This window comes from Podarcis vaucheri (genome assembly GCF_965113315.1).
Source record: "Podarcis vaucheri genome assembly, chromosome: 15".
Taxonomy (NCBI): Eukaryota; Metazoa; Chordata; class Lepidosauria; order Squamata; family Lacertidae; genus Podarcis; species Podarcis vaucheri.
The window spans coordinates 329,519-334,518 of NC_138753.1; positions in this window are offsets into that span (position 1 = coordinate 329,519).

Genomic DNA, 5,000 nt, shown 5'->3' on the forward strand with positions numbered 1-5,000 from the left:
ACAGACGGCTTCCCGGTCTCCCCTGCTTGGGGCTGGGAAGCGCCGGGCCACCTGACGGCCGGACTGGTACCGCTGCTAACCGGTCTACTAGCCGGGCCGGGGGGGACTGGGGCTTGCCGGTCTACCTCCGAGAACGGGAGGCGGAGGGAGGCGAGGCGAGAGCGGTTGGCGGAGGGTGCGAAGGCCGGAGAAGGGCAGGCTTCCGGGCGTCTGTGTGGGTCCAGGCAAGTTTGCCGGTCCAGGCAAGTTTGCCGGTGGCCCCGGTCTACCGGCCGGCAAGCGGGGGCGGGTGGGCCGGTCTTCCCGGCGTAAGGAGGGGAAGCGCTGGCCGTTTTCCGGGGGGGGGCGGCCGGGTCTAGCTCCCCGTCGGAGGGGCCGGCAGCGTGGCCCGTTCTTCCTGCGGCCGCTGGCAGCTCTCCGGTCCACTGCTGGCCAGGGAAGCTGGGACGTGGCGGTCCCCTTCAGAGGATGGAAGGCTTTCCCGGTCTACCGCTGGGAGGTCTGTCCTCTGCCGGTCCCCCCGTTCTCCGCCCGGGCGAGGCGGCTGGGGCTTCGCGGTCCTCCCCGGTCTACCCGCCGGAGGCCAGCCGACCGCCCGGTCTACTCGCGAAGGCCCCGGTCCTCCCGGCGGCGGGTGGGCCTGCGAACGGAGTCCCCCCAGTCTGCCGGCCGTGGAGGCTGGGCCTTGCCGGGCCCCTCCCGAGAACGGGTCCGGCCCGGGGCTGGCAGCGGTGCCCGGTCTCCCGGCCCTGGGCGCTGCTGGCCGTGGAGGCTGGGTCCTGCCGGTCTACCTCCGAGGAAGGGAGGCTTCCCGGTCGAGCCGCCGGAGGGGCAGGCGACGTTACCCGGTCTCCCGGCCCTCGGCTCCCCTCCGGTCTACCGTTCGGGAAGGCTGGGTCTTGCCGGTCTTCCTCCGAGATCGTGGGGACTTCCCGGTCTACCCATCGGAAAGCGGGGGGGTCCGCCGGTCTACCTGGCGTACGGCGCGGCACCGCTGGCCGGTCTACTCGGTCGCCCGGCCCTCGGCTCCCCTCCGGTCTACCGGCCGGGAAAGCTGGGTCTTGCCGGTCTTCCTCCAGAGATCGAGGGGCTTGCCGGTCTACCTGGCCCACGGCGCGTTACCGCTGGCCGGTCTACTGGGCGCCGGCCCTCGGGAAGCCCGATCTACCGTCCGGAGGGGCTGGCGGCGTTGCCCGGTCTCCCGGCCCTTGGCTCCCCTCCGGTCTACCGGTCGGGAAGGCTGGGTCTTGCCGGTCTTCCTGCCTGCCTGCCTGCCTGCCTGCCTGCCTGCCTGCCTGCCTCCTTCCTGCCGCCTGACCAGCGCTCCTAAACAAAGGGACAGGCTCTTACCCGGTCTACCTGGAAGGCAGGACGCGGACGGCCTGCCTGCCTGCCTGCCTGCCTGCCTGCCTGCCTGCCTGCCTGCCTGCCGCAGGGTCTGGGACTTCCAGGTCAACCTGAGGAGAAACGGCTTCCCGGTCTACCCTCCAGGAGGCCGCGAGGCGCCAGTCCACTAGGCAGTGGGGGGCTGGAGCCGCTGCCCGGTCTACTAACCTTCGAGGAGGGGGAGGCTCTGGCCGGTCTTGGAGAACGGTAGCGCAACCACGGTGAGCCCGGTCTACCGGCCGGGAAGGCTGGGGTTTGCCGGTCTTCCTCCGAGATCGTCGGGGCTTCCCGGTCTACCCACCGGAAAGAGAGGCTCTGCCTGACCACCTGGCGCACGGCGCGAAACCGCTGGCCTGTCCACTGGGCCCCGGACCTCGGGAAGCCCTGTCTACCCGCCGGAGGAGACAGCGGCGTTGCCCGGCCTGCAGGCCCTCGGCTCCCATCCGGTCTACCAGCCAGGAAGGCTGGTTCTTGCCGGTCTTCCTCCGAGAACGTGCGGCTTCCCGGTCTACCAAGTGGAAGGAGCGGCCCTGCCTGCCTGCCTGCCTGCCTGCCTGCCTGCCTGCCTGCCTGCCTGCCTGCTCGCCGCAGTGCCTGGGGCTTCCAGGTCTACCTCGGAGGAGAAAGGTCTTCCCGGTCTACCCTCCTTGGGCTCGGCAAACGCCGGTCCACACTGACGGCGGTGGGCCTGGAGCGGCTGCCCGGTCTAGTCGCCGGCGGAGGTGGGCAGGCTGGGTCTTGGCGGTCTTCCTCCGAGATCGTGGGGCTTCCCGGTTTACCCACCGGAGAGCGCGGCTCTGCCGGTCTACCTGGCCCACGGCGCGGAACCGCTGGCCGGTCTACTGGGAGTCGGACCTCGGTGAGCCCGGTCTACCGGTCGGAGGGGATGGCGGCGTCGCCCGGTCTCCCGGCCGTCGGCTCCCCTCCGTTCTACCGGCCGGGAAAGCTGGGTCTTGCCGGTCTTCCTCCAGAGATGGAGGGGCTTCCCGGTCTACCTGGCGCACGGCGCGGAACCGCTGGCCGGTCTACTGGGAGTCGGACCTCGGTGAGCCCGGTCTACCGGTCGGAGGGGCTGGCGGCATTGCCCGGTCTCCCGGCCGTCGGCTCCCCTCCGGTCTACCGGCCGGGAAAGCTGGGTCTGGCCGGTCTTCCTCCAGAGATCGAGGGGCTGGCCGGTCTACCTGGCCCACGGCGCGGAACCGCTGGCCGGTCTACTGGGCGCCGGCCCTCGGGAAGCCCGATCTACCGTCCGGAGGGGCTGGCGGCGTTGCCCGGTCTCCCGGCCCTTGGCTCCCCTCCGGTCTACCTGTCGGGAAGGCTGGGTCTTGCCGGTCTTCCTGCCTGCCTGCCTGCCTGCCTGCCTGCCTGCCTGCCTGCCTGCCTGCCTGCCTGCCTGCCTGCCTCCTTCCTGCCGCCTGACCAGCGCTCCTAAACAAAGGGACAGGCTCTTACCCGGTCTACCTGGAAGGCAGGACGCGCTGCCTGCCTGCCTGCCTGCCTGCCTGCCTGCCTGCCTGCCTGCCTGCCTGCCTGCCTGCCGCAGGGTCTGGGACTTCCAGGTCAACCTGAGGAGAAACGGCTTCCCGGTCTACCCTCCAGGAGGCCGCGAGGCGCCAGTCCACTAGGCAGTGGGGGGCTGGAGCCGCTGCCCGGTCTACTAACCTTCGAGGAGGGGGAGGCTCTGGCCGGTCTTGGAGAACGGTAGCGCAACCACGGTGAGCCCGGTCTACCGGCCGGGAAGGCTGGGGTTTGCCGGTCTTCCTCCGAGATCGTCGGGGCTTCCCGGTCTACCCACCGGAAAGAGAGGCTCTGCCTGACCACCTGGCGCACGGCGCGAAACCGCTGGCCTGTCCACTGGGCCCCGGACCTCGGGAAGCCCTGTCTACCCGCCGGAGGAGACAGCGGCGTTGCCCGGCCTGCAGGCCCTCGGCTCCCATCCGGTCTACCAGCCAGGAAGGCTGGTTCTTGTCGGTCTTCCTCCGAGAACGTGCGGCTTCCCGGTCTACCAAGTGGAAGGAGCGGCTGCCTGCCTGCCTGCCTGCCTGCCTGCCTGCCTGCCTGCCTGCCTGCCTGCTCGCCGCAGTGCCTGGGGCTTCCAGGTCTACCTCGGAGGAGAAAGGTCTTCCCGGTCTACCCTCCTTGGGCTCGGCAAACGCCGGTCCACACCGACGGCGGTGGGCCTGGAGCGGCTGCCCGGTCTAGTCGCCGGCGGAGGTGGGCAGGCTGGGTCTTGGCGGTCTTCCTCCGAGATCGTGGGGCTTCCCGGTTTACCCACCGGAGAGCGCGGCTCTGCCGGTCTACCTGGCCCACGGCGCGGAACCGCTGGCCGGTCTACTGGGAGTCGGACCTCGGTGAGCCCGGTCTACCGGTCGGAGGGGATGGCGGCGTCGCCCGGTCTCCCGGCCGTCGGCTCCCCTCCGTTCTACCGGCCGGGAAAGCTGGGTCTGGCCGGTCTTCCTCCAGAGATCGAGGGGCTGGCCGGTCTACCTGGCGCACGGCGCGGAACCGCTGGCCGGTCTACTGGGAGTCGGACCTCGGTGAGCCCGGTCTACCGGCCGGAGGGGCTGGCGGCGTCGCCCGGTCTCCCGGCCGTCGGCTCCCCTCCGGTCTACCGGCACCCGAAGGCTGGAGTTTTCCGGTCTACTAGGGAGGGCGTAGGACTTCCCGGTCTACCGGCCCGCTCCCCCTATGGAGCCTCCAGGTCTACGTGGTCGCTGTAACCTGACGACATCGCCAAGGGTGGGTGGGGTTCGTGGCGACAGCTGCCGTAGAACTCGGTGACTTTGTAGACAGTGCAGCAGGTAGGCGATGGAGGGGACGGGTGAGGGCGTGCGTGCGTGCGTGCGTGCGTGCGTCCTTGCAGGGACGGCAAGGGAGAAAAGTCTCGGCGTGCGTGCGTTCCTTTGCGGGAGGGGGAGCATGCAGAGACACAGGGATACAGAAAGACAAGCACTAAAGCACTCGTGCGCTCTCACACACACTTGATTGCGGGGCAGAGGGAGGGAGGGAGACGAGGGAGGGAGACGAGAGAGAGAGAGAGAGAGAGAGAGAGAGAGAGAGAGAGAGAGACGCGCAGGCAGAGGCAGGCAGAAACAAAATCTCTCTGTCTCTCGTCTCTCGTCTCTCGTCTCTCGTCTCTCGTCTCGCGTCTCTCGCGTCTCTCGCGTCTCTCGCGTCTCTCTCTCTCTCTCTCTCGCCTCTCTCTCTCTCACACACACACACACAAGCACGCACGCGCGCGCGCGCACACACACAGACACAGACACACACAGACACAAAAAGACACAAACAGTCGTTTGCAGGAGAGGGAGACAGAAGGGCACGAAATTTCTCTCTCACACTAAGCATACACTCAAACACAGCATGTACTTGTGTGGGGGGAGACAGACAGAGACACAGGAGCCAAGTACACCGCACACACGCTTGTGTGCAGGGGAGACCGACAGGGACAGAGAGATGGACACAAAATATCACTCCAAGGCGCACACACGCATACCAAAGAAACCTCCCCCGCCCACGACATCGCCAAGGGTGATCCCTTGCCGTCCCTGCAAGGACGTACGCACGTACGCACGAAGGCACGCCCCGCCCCACCCCACCCAAGCGGCGGTCTA